Genomic DNA, 14,325 nt, shown 5'->3' on the forward strand with positions numbered 1-14,325 from the left:
ATTTGGGGGTGTCTCTCTCCTGTTCAAACCGTTGTGTAGATGTTTTGTTTTTGCTTTTCCCTTTCTTTGTTTCTAGAAATTAAGTGTGGAAGCTTTTAAGTAGTCCTCTGGGTCCTTTTGATGACCATTTTTACATATTTGCACTAGAAAATTAAAACACCCTACAAGGAAGAATTATTAGCGTTTGCAGGAAAGAGTAGAACAGCTAGGTTTCTTTTTTCGTGTTCTGCCAAACAGTATCACTTAGTGTTTAGACACATTTGCATACGCACTCTGAAAACCTCTTGGATCAGGTTGACTTGATGGTCCCCAAATGAGTGAATAAAACCACCGTGCAAGTGCTAGGTAATTAAGTCGTCTGCTTAAACCGGACCGGCTGCCTCTGTGTGGTTTTTGTTGTTTTCCTTAGGTGGTTGTTTTACCGGGTTGAAGTTTATATGGAGAGCAGAGAAGGAAGGTCCACTCTGCCAGGAACTTTGAAAACGTTTCTCAGTGTGTCCCTTTTCTAGGTTGGGCTTGTCTAGGCTGATTACTACTAGAGGTACCACTTTCCAGCTGCTAAATCAAGAAGGAGGGGGGCGCTGTCTAGTGACTTTGCTTGCTTCCTTCAAGGCAGTGACCACCTCCAGGGATTCAGTCTCCAGAAGCGCTGCTTCTACTTGGGTCCCCAGACCGCTGCACAGTGATGCCAGGACGCTGAACCTCCGTGTCAAGGCTCTGGGGACTGTCGCCGGGAGTGTCCGGTCATGCCAAGACGCTCTCCGATGACAGTCAGAAAGCGCCCCTGGCCCAGATTTGTGGGCCGGGCTTCTTCCCTGTATCTTGGTCTCCGGGCCCTGAGCCCCCACCCTGCGCACCAACCCAGCCTTCCCCCATCCCACACCCCAGCAGCATCCTCTCCCGGAAACAAGCCTGCTGAGCAAAGGCGGAGGCAAACCTTGGGCCTTCCGCTCTGATTGGTCTCCCCCCGCCGCGCGGGGCGAGGCGGCGATTGGCTGCCGGGCGTTGTCAGTCGCCGAGGCCAGAGCCGTCGCCGGGGAAGCGCAGCCCGGCTCCGGTGCTCCGGCTGCCGCCGCGGCTGCTCGGCTGGTGCAGCTGAGCGAGCCCGCGCGGGCGCCACCGCCGCCTCCGCCGCTGTCCACCGCGCGCAGCCAGCGCCGCGGGGCTTGCAGGAGGCCGCCGGGAGGGGCGGGCGCGCGAGCGGAGCACGAGGAGGCGGAGGCGGGGGAGAAGTGATGCTGGCGCCGGGGATCCGGGCAGCGGCAGCGGAGAATAAGCATCTTTGGGACCCCGGCTGCAGCGTCCCTGTGGCCCGCGGGCCAGCTGAACGGCCAGAGACCGTGCGTCCCGCGGGTAAGGTGCGGCTCCCTAGACCGCTTTGTGATCTTAGGGTGCTTACGAGGCGCTTAGCGTCCAGTGCATCCGGACAAGGATGTTTGGGACCTGGACGGCGAGTCATTTTGCCTGGCCAGGCTGATGCTCATGCCGGTGCAGCTTCAGCTCCTGCCTTCTGGCTTAAGCAGTGACAGACTTTGACAGCGCGTGGATGGCATTGTGTGTGTGAGAGAGTGTGGGTATGTGTGTGTATGTGCGCGCGCGCACACACGAACGAGGTTTGGGGCACTTTGCAAGGAGAGGAGTAGGTCCCCTTTATGTGGACCGGTGTCCTTCAAGGATCCCGGCTGGGATGGAGTGAACAGGATGTTTTTAGTTTGGCTGGAAGGAGAACACGGTGCACTGGAAAGTCTCCCCTGGCTCAGAAGGAGCTGGGCAAATTGAACTTTATTGCCTTAATGAAAAGGAGCCCTTGGGTCTGGCGCGCTAGGGGAGAAGCGCATTCACTGAGGCTCCCCAGAGTCTCACTTTACGCCAGGGACTTTGGAGCAGAGAGTAATGGTTGGTCCACCTTGCTGAAGAGGAGCAAAGCGAAGTTGATGTGGGGCAAGGGCCAGAGGCTAGGCTTGGGGACTGACTGCCTTTAGGTGGCAAAAGCCGCGCATGGGAGGCTCAGTACACTTTCCAGGAGCGCACATTTGGGGTGGAGAGAATTCCTCCGATCCAAAGGTTTGGCGCCTTTTGGGCTCAGGTGGACGCGACGGAACCACAGGGCAGAGGTGGAGTGGAGCTAGTGTGCATGGCGGAGGAACGTCCTGGAGGAGTCACTTGCTCCCCGGCCGCTTGACAGGTGTGCGGTCCCAGCTTGGTACTGGTGTGTCCTGGGACAGATGCTGTGAGAGCTGCAATGCAATGGAAAACTTCAAGCCTGCTGGGATCTGTGCCACCAGACTTGGGAGCACATCAACTAGCAAAGCTAACCAGGTTTTTGTATCTAGCTTCTTTTAGGGCGTATGCTGATTTTTGTTTTTCCCACATGTTCCATATTGTAAAGCCATTGAGAGTTCCATGTACACTGCAACCCTTTTCCGCAGAAGATGAATTTTATGCGCCGCTGCAACTGGGTATTGCTCTCCGGCTGAGTCCCGATCTCTAAAGCTCACTGCAGTGGTTACCCCATCCCTGTTTAGGACGCACAAACTTAAAGTGTTAGCGACTGTTTTCTCCGAGATCCGATGTCTCCATAGGAATCTCTCCTTTTGAAACTTCATTAAATATTTCAGCACTAAGGCACTTTGCAGGGACAGGCTCTGTCTGTGACAGGAGATGGGATTGCAGGGAGCTGTTGGGGCAGGGAGGGCAGCTCCTCTGGCTGGTAGTGTTGGGAAGAACAAAATTGGCTTAACATAGGGAACAGGATCTTGAACTGGCGAAAGCACTTTCCCTGTTTGAAACTGTGTTATCTTTTAAATCGGAGGAATCTGTTGTTCAAGCACAGAACAAACCCAATCCAGCAGCAACAACAAATACTCAGACTTAAGACCCCAAAACCGCTTTGTTTGGCTTCATTTCTGGTTTGGTAGAACAGTGAAAATGAAAGTAAAGTACCTCACAGGAATATTGCAGGCAATATTGCAGAAAGGAGAGAGCTGTTTAAAACCCCAGGCCTTTGCCTCTAGGTGTCTTTGTAGTTTGCAAAGTAAAGATTCTATTTTCCCTCAGTAACTAAGTTATTCTAAAAGAAATGAGCAATTTACAATGAGGTAGCAGTGATACTTTTTTTTTCCCCTGGTGTGGTGGTAGTTGGTATTTAGTAGAAATTGCTAGTGAATATTTGTTTTTAATACGTATGACTTCTGGCTCCAAAGTCTGTTTCTCTGATATATTTAAAAATATACATTGTTAGATTTCTCATCAAGATTCACCTATCTTCAGGTGATTTTTTTTTTTATTATACCAACTTCTAAGTTACTGTAATGTTTGGTACTTTGTGACTATTATTAACATACTAAGTGGCTGATTTTAGTTTTGTGGGTCTTTTTATGCAAACCTGTAGACTGGCAAAAAATATGTTTGTATTCACTATGGCTTGGTATGAAGGCATAAGATTAAAATTTGTTACACACTATAAATAAATAACCCCAAATAAACTTAAATTTAAAGGAAATGAGTAATAGCAACCAATATTAAAAAATGGAACTTCTTAGGAGAATTTTAACAATTTGGCTAAGAAAGTGCTTCTTGAGTTGCTATCAAGTAACATCTAAGTAGACTGCATTATATAGTAGGGTAAATTACAAGTCTTAAAATAGAATAATTTTCTCATTTTATGGTGGCCTTTTTAAAGGGAAGCTTATACTTTGAAAAAGAATCTTTTTCAGGTCAATACACCTTTTGAACAATTAGAATAAATATATTAAAATTTAGAGGAAGGTATGCGTGTCCATAAACTAAGATAAAAGCAGAAGTATGTTTATGTGTAAGCCCAGTGAAGCTAGCCTGTAGGAGTCAGGAGGAAAGGGCAAACTGGTTGTGGGAAGTAATGGATAGAGTAGCCACTTAGTTTCTACAAGCAATTCAAGCCTTCAAATTTCTTTCAAGTATGGCTTATTTTTCTGCAGGGTAGCCCATGAGCTTAGGCTGCCTTATATTCTACACAGATTTTACTAATTCAAATAAATGGTAAGTTGTCAAATCTCCAGGTCACTAAATGTACTTTTCGACCTCTACTAAATTTTAATTTCGATTTTTGCTGATTAATTCTTCCAAAAAGGTAATGACTTATATGACAAACAGTGCAATAGGTCCAATTACATTATGAAACAGATCATACATGTCAAATAATAAAAAATAAGAATGTATTCATAAAATGTGATAAAGATAATTTATTTTATATAAATTTATTTTTATCTGTGATGAGATCATTCTTTTTATAAAACTAAGAAGTTTAGGGTAGTTGCAAATCTCAACCAGTAGTAAATCAGAAAGTTATTTTTATCCTGTCTTTGTCACTCTATCCTTTTCTCTCCCCATGCATACACATATATGCCATACACACACCAGAGGGGGGGGAGAGTGCTAGGAGGACTATGATTGCTATGCATTTGAAACAAGTTAACAAGTCTATTCTGTATAAGAAATATTATTCATTTGGCAATATTTTCAACCCTTTTAGTAATCTGTTATTGATTATGATGCTGGCTTAATAAAGCAAATCTTAGCAAATTGCACTTTGTTCCCAATGCGTGGGTGGATGTTGTTGGGGGTGTTAGAACTTTATCATAGAATAAAGACACAGACAACTGCCATTATGTGCTATTCAGATAAATAGATCATAACAAATAAAACAATAAAAACTAGTATACTGTTCTTCTACCGACGTGTATTTTCTATGCCCTTCTTCCATGGCTCCGTTTTTCCATTTAATTATCTGTTCAGCAAATGCACATTAATTTATATATCCCTCTCAAGTACTTGAGTGAATGTTGAAACTGTCAAGCTGTCACAAAGATAACTCCATGTTTGCTGGTCTTGCAGTTGTGTATGAGGCCCACAAGAACACCCACTGGACGTGAGTGTTAAGATAAAGTTTGGTGCCCCCAAGACAATCAAACAATGAAAGTACAAGATATCTATTCTTTAAAATGTTTAACATTCTGTAAGGTGTGGTGGCATGCACTTGTTTTCATTTGTTTATTTATCAAGAAATTTTTTGGGCATTTTACATACCAACCACAGATCCAGCTTTCATCCCTCCTCCCACTCCCCTCTCAGCCTTCCCACCCCAGTCCTCCCAATTCCCTCCTAAAAAAGGTGAGGCCTCCCATGGGAAGTAAGCAAGGTCAGGTACATTCAGTTGAGGCAGGTCCAAACCTCTCCTCCCTGCATCAAGGCGATGCAAAGTGTCCCACCATAGGTTATGGGCTCCAAAAAGCCAGCTCATGCACCAGGGATAGATTCTGATTCCACTGCCACGGGCCTTTTAAACAGACCAAGCTACACAACTGTTTTGCTTATGCAGAGGGCCTAGTCCAGTTCCATGCAGGCTCCACAGTCTAAATTTCATGAGTTCCCACTAGTTTAGTTTGGTTGTCTCTGTAGATTTCCGCATCGTGATCTTGATACTCCTTGCACATAGAATCCCTCTTCCCTTTCCAACTGGATTCCTGGAGCTCAACCTGGTCCTTGGCTGTGGATCTCTACATCATGGAACACACTTGTAATTCTAGCCTTATTTTAGTTAGCTGAGCCATGGGGATTGTAAATTTGAAATCATCCTTAGCTACCTATTGAGACCTTGTCTCAAAAATTCTAAATCAACCCAGAATATTTTTCAGAGGAACTAAGGAATAAAGCATTTGACCTTTAGCAAAATTAATTTAAATAGTTTTTAAAAGGCATTTATGACTATCCAAATTCAACTTATATATAAAATGTTGTCCAAAGGAATTGAGTTTGTTGATGGTGGCTAAGGATGGATTCAAAGGCATAATTTTAATGAAAGAAATTCTACTTCTGTGTTGAAAGTGTCAAATCCATGGCATTTGTAAAGGCCAATCACAAGCCCTGAATTTTGGAGTCAGTATTGCCATTAAGATTGTCATCAATAAAAGACTTATGATCCAATTCTCTGGTAAGAAATGCCAAAACAATTGGAAAGCTGCCAAGAAAATCCGTCTTTAGTTAAAAATCAAGTTGGTTATCCAGACAGTTCCATTACAAATAAAACTTTTCAAAATTGTGCCCAGACTTTGTTCCGTGTCAACAAGAGTGTGTGTGTGTGTGTGTGTGTGTGTGTGTGTGTGTGTGTGTGATTATGATTTCGATTTAATTTTCTGTGCTTCCTTCATTTCATTATTTTCCTTAAAGTTTAGCCTATATCTAAAAGGGTCATTATCACTTACCCCTTGTGAGCAGTGGATCGAGCTTAATTTTTCAGAAACTAGTTTGTAAATAATATATTCATATTAAGGAAAGTGAAGTTTATGCACTCAAGAAGCTGAACTGCAGAATAAGTGATTGCCAGCTTGCTCTGCAGCCCTAGTGTGGCTGAGAATTAGTATGACATGTGTTGTGCTAACAGTTAGTTCTCAATGGTTTTCCATTATCAAAGAAAACATTCAAAATTTTAGCGATCCAGTCTAGGTTTTGAGATGTAGAGAGCCTTCTGATATTACCATCTGAGTATTTTATTCTCCAGAGCCAAAAATATGTAAGTATCACTCACTTAGTATTTCCTCCCTTTTATGCTATTTTTTCCTCCTTTCTTTCCTAACTACAAACTTTAGAAAACCGGTGTTTTAAAAAGAAGGTTAGCAGATAATTATATCTAGTGCACCCAAGCTGACAGCGAAGTTGTTTGATAGGAGCTATGCAGGAATCAAATGTTTTAACCCGGGAAGAACACAGATCCTTAGCCCGAGTGTCCTCTCTGAGTAAGGGTGAATTTACTTCAGGAAGGTATCTAAATTCAGTGAAAGTGGAGCTAGGTTTCGAAGCAGTGTTTGAAACACAGTCTATCACCATATACATTTACCCTGAGAGTTAACGTTTTGTAAAATATCCAGGAAAGAAGAAATGAAAGCATCTAATCATTTATACATATAGTATCTTAATATATGACTTAATATTACATTGTATTAATACTATAGTAGAACCAAAAAAGTGATCAATTGTGGTGCATTTAGAGATGTCATGTAAGATTTATTGGGTTGTACATAAGTTTGCAGTGAAATGTTTGTATTTACGTCAGTTTTTGTACCTATAGAATATAGATGTATATGATCTCTAATGCTGTATTTATAGACTCACATAATCTGCTCTACATGCTAGAATCTCTAAACTGAAATGTCTCCCTTTCTGGGGTCTCTGAAATTCAGTGATTAATAGATGAATTCAGAGACTCTGAGAAATCCCCAAATTGTTGGCAAACTCTTATTGTTTTTCTTCTTAAATGTTTTAGAATAAGGAAACCATGGCAGATAAAACTTTAACAACTACTTTTCTGTTAGCTTCATAAAATGAGAACAGTGGCAGCAGTTCACCACACATGCCACAAAAGGAAAATTCAGAGTACAGGGGGATAACGTGAATGAGTGATGAAGGAATTTGAAAGTATTAGTGTCTGCCTTTTAGTTCTCATAAAGAAGAAATAAGAAACTGGAATTCCATCATAAAACAGCCTGTGCATAGTAAAATCATTGTCATAAAAGTTTCTAGCTGAAGAGATGGTTTATACTATATATAGTAATGCTACATACTGATTGTTGTCATTGACTTATTTTTGACTCTTTCATGACCAGTGGGTCCCTGACATATATAAGTGACATAATGGTTGAGTCAGTTCCCTGTGGAGATAGACTTTCAGGCAAGTTTCTTTCTGTCCTAGCACTCAGTAAGGTCAAATCCCAGAGACAGTTTCTTTCTTTCTTTTTTTCCCACATCTTCATCAATATTTATTTTCTGAGTTTTATTTTATTTTTTTATTTTATAATTTGATTTAATTTTACATATCAGCGATGGATTTCCCTGTCCTCCATCCACCTGTCCCCCTGCCCTCCTCCCAGCCCACTCCCTATTCCCATCTTCTCCAGGGCAAGGACTCCTCTTGGGATTCAGCTCAACCTGGTAGATTCAGTCCAGGCAGGTCCAGTCCCCTCCTCCAAGGCTGAACAAAGTGTACCTGCATAAGCCCCAGGCTCCAAACAGCCAGCACATGCACTGAGGACAGGTCCCAGTCCCACTGCCTGGGTGACTCCCAAACAGTTCAAGCTAATCAACTGTCTCAATTATCCAGAGGTCCTGATCCAGTTGGGGGCTCCTCAGCTATTGGTTCATAGTTCATGTGTTTCCACTCGTTTGGCTATTTGTCCCTGTGCTTCTTGGTCTCAATAATTCTCGCTCATACAATCCCTCCTCTTTCTCGCTGATTGGATTCCTGGAGCTCCACCTGGGGCCTGGCCGTGGATCTCTGCATCCACTTCCATCAGTTTCTTAATATGCAATCAATTGTAAGTTTAGATGCTGTTAGACAAGAAGGAACGTGCTAAATATACACAGATGTGCCACGGACTCATGCATACTATGTAAAGACTACACCGAGGCTGTCTTTATATCAGTAGTAAGCTAGTAAATATACATTCTGGACCATCTCTACTCTAGCTCATGTCTATACAATGATGCATTAATAATTCTTCTATTTTGATATTTGAGAGCATACACAGATCAAATATGAGTAATACTTGTTCACTTCTCTGAGTGAACACAGCTATCTAATTACAAAGGAGACAGGTGCTACATTTTAAAACAAACAGCAGCTAACAATGGACTGCATCTCTGAAACTATTTTAGAAACTATTTTGGCCTAATTTCCTGATGATAATCTTTAGTTTCTAAACTTGCTGACTAAACTACAAAATAGGCCAATCCTGAAATCACTTGGTGAGCTAAAAATAGTCATTCCCCCCCCCCAATATGATGTTGATTTTTCTCTTTGATACACTTCTTCCCTCAGATGACCTCTCCCATCTGATCCCCTCCCCTGTCCTCTCCTTCTTCTCCTCTCCTCTCCCTTCCCCTCCTCCTCTCTTTCCCACATACACAATACATACATATAGATTTATATTCCAACTCTTTATATGTTAAATGTTATAGTTATTCAATACTGTGAAATTTTCTCCTTTATATGTCACATGAAGCTAATATCAGAGGATATTAAAACTGAAAACTTCATTAAATGATATTTGCAATAAATGTAAGTAAATGTGTGGGTGCCTATGTGCACATAGGCTCAAGTGGAATTATGCAGAGACATCACATTAATTGCAGAGAGGCCATTGAGAAATTTACAGAGATTCTGGCACTTACCTGAGACTGAAGATGAAGGTAAGTCGCAGAAAACTACTTCTTAGCATGTTGGTTGCTTCAGTTCCAGGCACAACAAAACTGTTTTTTAAAAAAGAAGTAAATTTATCTGGAATATCAAGTGGATTTTATTAGCAAAACTGTTTAAATATAAATCTCTCTGAGAAGTTAACCTGTCAAATCGTTAAGAATACCAAAATTATAATAATTTCTGTACCCTTTATCAGTATATTATTAACAAGCAAACACTGAGAAGAGAATAAAGACTACAGATAAAAACTTGAAAATAAATTTCAGATCTCTGTGAAATTAAAAGAAATGTAATTAACATATGATTACAGGAAATAGAGTAATTTTTGAGACAATAGGTGACCATATTGTATTCTAAATTAAAGAGCACATGAAGTTAATAGCATAGAATGGTCTGAAACTAAGCGAAGCTAGAGACTTATTATGCATAAATATATGGAGAAAATATAAGGTTTTAATTTTGTACAAGTTAACATTTCACCTGTAAAAATGCCTTAAGTATAATTATAAATGAATTAAACAAGAAATTTTCTTAGCATAAATTACTAATAGTGATTTAATATCCACCCTTACAGGAGCTTATCTGTGTTTTCTGCAAATAGAGGGCTTTTCACTGTTATAATTCTCAATTCCTATTTATCCCCCTACAGTGGACTGAAAATTAATTGAAGAATGGGATTCATGTTCATTATTTATGCAGGAACATTGAATGTAATTAGGCACAATGAGTATCATTATTATACAAAAACTTTAAAATATCACAAAAGCAAGAGTGGACAGAAAATGTTTTCATAATTTGTAAACATGCAAACCCTGTAAGCATTTAAGTATTAATTTAGTGATAAAAAAAACAAAGGTAAATTTTTGATGAGACATTTCTAAAGCTCTTGCTGGAATACCAAAGTTTTTAATGAATGTTGGTTCGTTTATAAAGATTGATCAAAACAATGAGGACGAGGTAGAATACAGACTCCTGGACTTCTGATAATGCTGTTCATTGGCGTTTATACATTTCTTTAGCTCTGTCCAACAGAAGTCATTCATGACTACCTTAAGGAATAGGAAGCATGAGAAAGGGATGAAATTTGTAGCTTACAGAATGAGAAGCAGTGGAGAGAAGCAGAGTGGTTACAGAGATCCTTTGAGAAACTGATGAGTTCTTTTCCAGGTCCAGTCACCAACAGGAGGAATCATCAATTCTTCTCTGTTTTCCTTTGCTTCAAGCCAACATTCCTAGAATGGGGAATGAACCTGGATCATTTCAGGTTGTATTCTCATGCTTTGCCCAGAGTGCATCTTGAGTTTTAGCACTTCAAAAGCACATTTTAAGGAAAACCAGAGAACTGTTAATCACCAGAAGGGAAAGTAGAAGATACCAGACAGGTCAAAACTTCAGATATTCACTGTGTATGTGAAGAGCCTTAAAAACTCCCTTTGTTTCAGTACCAAAACTTTATTAATATATATTACATTTTAATTAACCAGCGATAAACACAATTTTTTTTTTTTTTTTTTTTTTTTTTTTTGGTTTTTCGAGACAGGGTTTCTCTGTATAGCTTTGCGCCTTTCCTGGGACTCACTTGGTAGCCCAGGCTGGCCTCGAACTCACAGAGATCAACCTGCCTCTGCCTCCCGAGTGCTGGGATTAAAGGCGTGCGCCACCACCGCCCGGCAACACAATTTTATTGAAGTACTCCTTGAAAAATGTGGACATAGAAATAATTTGTTATCCAGTAAAGAAGGAATGGGTAAATTGTGCTTCATACACTTAAGACTTAGTTTTAACTTGGATCTATTGCATTATTTTGAAAGTTTAGCAATTACATTAGGCCTTGCTTATGAAATAAAAAGATACAAAATGTATTATGAAGGACAATCTTAATTAAATCCATTATGTATTTATGTAAGCTTAGATAAAATCATAGAATTTATTATTTTGGATAGTGTAATTGTGAATATTGTAGTTTTAAGTATAAGAAATTATTTTGATAGGATTGGCAGGGCATTATAATCGACTGTTTCATACCTATTGATGATAAATCATAACTTCTAAAGAAAATTAAATGGTGGCTGGTGTGGAGATACATTGTGTTCCCCAATATATTGTGAATCCTAATAAACTTATCTGGGGTCAAAGAACAGAACAGCAACTAGATATAGAGGCCCGAAAATGGTGGCACATACACCTTTAATCCTAGCTTTTTTTTTTTTTTTTTTTTTAAGAGAGAATTGTTTTATTAGTGGCTATTGTTTGGGTAGTTTTTTTTATGTTTTTTTTTTTAATTTTATTTTACAATACCATTCAGTTCTACATATCATCCACGGGTTCCCCTATTCTCCCCCCTCCCACACCCTCCCCTTACTCCCAGCCTACCCCCCATTCCCACCTCCTCCAGGGCAAATCCTCCCCCGAGGAATGTGATCAACCTGGTAGACTCAGTCCAGGCAGGTCCAGTCCCTTCCTCCCAGACTGAGCCAAGTGTCCCTGCATAAGCTCCAGGTTTCAAACAGCTAACTCATGCAATGAGCACAGGACTTGGTCTCACTGCCTAGATGCCTCCCAAACTGATCAAGCCAATCAACTGTCTCACCTATTCAGAGGGCCTGATCCAGCTGGGGCCCTCAGCCTTTGGTTCATAGTTCATGTGTTTCCATTCATTTGGCTATTTTTTTTCAATAATTGAGTAGAACCGAAATTTATTATAAGCCACAGTTGTCCTAGGGGCCCCCATACTATATATATAGCCTCTATGGTTCTATGGGCTGTGGTCTGATTGTTCTTTATTTTATATCTAGAATCCACTTATAAGTGAGTACATACCATGACTGTCTTTCTGGGTTTGGGTTACCTCACTCAGGATGATTTTTTCTAGTTCCATCCATTTGACTGCAAATTTCATGCTTTCATTGTTTTTCTCTGCTGAGTAGTACTCCACTGTGTATATGTACCACATTTTTTCCATCCATTCTTCCGTTGATGGGCATCTAGGTTGTTTCCAGGTTCTGGCTATTACAAATAGTGCTATGAACATAGCTGAGCATGTATCTTTATGGTATGAATCAGCATTCCTTGGGTATATGCCTAAGAGTGGGATGGCTGGGTCTTGAGGTAGTTCGATTCCTAATTTTCTGAGAAACCGCCATACTGATCTCCACAGTGGTTGTACAAGTTTACATTCCCACCAACAGTGGAGGAGTGTTCCCTTTGCTCCACATCCTCTCCAACATTGGCTGTCATTGGTGTTTTTGATCGTAGCCATTCTGACAGGTGTAAGGTGGTATCTCAGAGTCGTTTTGATTTGCATTTCTCTGATGATTAAGGATGTTGAGCATTTCTTTAAATGTCTTTCAGCCATTTGTAGTTCTTGTTTTGTGAATTCTCTGTTTAGCTCTTTAGCCCATTTTTTAATTGGACTGTTCAGTATTTTGATGTCTAGTTTCTTGAGTTCTTTATATACTGTGGAGATCAATCCTCTGTCAGATGTGAGGTTGGTGAAGATCTTTTCCCATTCTGTTGGCTGTCTTTTTGTCTTATTGATTGTGTCTTTTGCCCAGCAAAAGCTTCTCAGTTTCGAGAGGTCCTATTTATTAATTGTTGTGCTCAGGGTCTGTGCTGTTGGTGTTTTATTTAGGAAATGGTCTCCGGTGCCAATGCATTCAAGAGTGCTTCCTACTTACTTTTCTATTAAGTTTAGTGTAACTGGATTTATGTTCAGGTCTTTGATCCACTTGGACTTGAGTTTTGTGCATGGTGACAGATATGGATCTATTTGTAATCTTTTACATATTGACATCCAGTTATGCCAGCACCATTTGTTGAAGATACTTTTTTTCCATTGTATAGTTTTGGCTCCTTTGTCAAAAACCAGGTGTTCATATGTGCATGGATTAATGTCAGGGTCTTCAATTCGATTGTATTGGTCCGTATGTCGGTTTTTATACCAATACCCAGCTGTTTTTATTACTATAGTTCTATAGTAGAGTTTGAGGTCAGGGATGGTGATGCCTCCAAAGGTTGCTTTATCATATAGGATTCTTTTAGCTATCCTGGGTCTTTTGTTTTTCCATATGAAGTTGAGTATTTTTCTTTCCAAGTCTGTGAAGAATTGTGTTGGGATTTTGATGGGGATTGCATTGAATCTGTAGATTGCTTTTGGTAAGATTGCCATTTTTACTATGTTAATCCTACCTGTCCATGAGCATGGGAGATCCTTCCATTTTCTGATATCTTCTTCAATTTCTTTCTTTAGAGATTTAAAGTCTTATCAAAAAGGTCCTTCACTTGTTTAGTTAGTGTTATCCCAAGGTATTTTATATTATTTGTGGCTATTGTAAAGGCTGATGTTTCTCTGACTTCTTTCTCAGCCCTTTTATCATTTGTGTATAGGAGGGCTACTGATTTTTTTGAGTTGTTCTTGTATCCTGCTACTTTACTGAAGGAGTTTATCAGCTGTAGGAGTTCCCTGGTAGAGTTTTTGGGGTCGCTTATGTATACTATCATATCATCTGCAAATAGTGAAAATTTGATTTCTTCCTTGCCAATTTGTATCCCGTTGATCTCCTTTTGTTGTCTTATTGCATTAGCTAGAACTTCTAGTACTATTTTGAATAAATATGGGGAGAGTTGACAGCCTTGTCTTGTTCCTGAATTTAGTGGTATCGCTTTGAGTTTCTCTCCATTTAATTTGATGTTTGCTGTTGACTTGCTATAAATTGCTTTTATTATGTTTAGAAATGTTCCTTGTATTCCTGATCTTTCTAAGACCTTTATCATGAAGGGGTGTTGGATTTTGTCAAAGGCTTTTTCAGCATCTAAGGAGATGATCATGTGGTTTTTTTCTTTCAGTTTGTTTATATGGTGTATTACATTGACTGATTTTCATATGTTGAACCATCCTTGCATCCCTGGGATGAATCCTACTTGGTTGTGATGGATGATTGTTTTGATGTATTCTTGGATTCGGTTTGCCAATATTTTGTTGAGTATTTTTGCATCAATGTTCATGAGGGAGATTGGTCTGTAGTTCTCTTTCTTTGTTGCATCTTTGTGTGGTTTGGGTATCAGGGTAATTGTAGCCTCATAAAAAGAGTTTGGTA

General features: G+C 40.1%; 1 protein-coding gene across 4 annotated transcripts in view; it reads left to right on the forward strand.

Annotated features, from left to right (window-relative positions):
- Positions 1-632: 632 nt before the first annotated feature.
- Positions 633-14,325, forward strand: part of B3galt1 (beta-1,3-galactosyltransferase 1) — a 577,829-nt gene continuing 564,136 nt past the window's right edge. For 3 of the 4 annotated variants that reach the window (XM_037204847.1, XM_028882019.2, XM_028882014.2), the window contains exon 1: positions 633-1,353. The gene's annotated coding sequence lies outside the window, so the exon portion shown is untranslated. Of the gene's footprint in view, positions 1,359-14,325 lie in introns of all 4 variants that reach the window. The other variant, XM_037204848.1, reaches the window with a different exon arrangement.

Source organism: Peromyscus leucopus, chromosome 4 (genome assembly GCF_004664715.2).
Source record: "Peromyscus leucopus breed LL Stock chromosome 4, UCI_PerLeu_2.1, whole genome shotgun sequence".
Lineage (NCBI taxonomy): Eukaryota > Metazoa > Chordata > Mammalia > Rodentia > Cricetidae > Peromyscus > Peromyscus leucopus.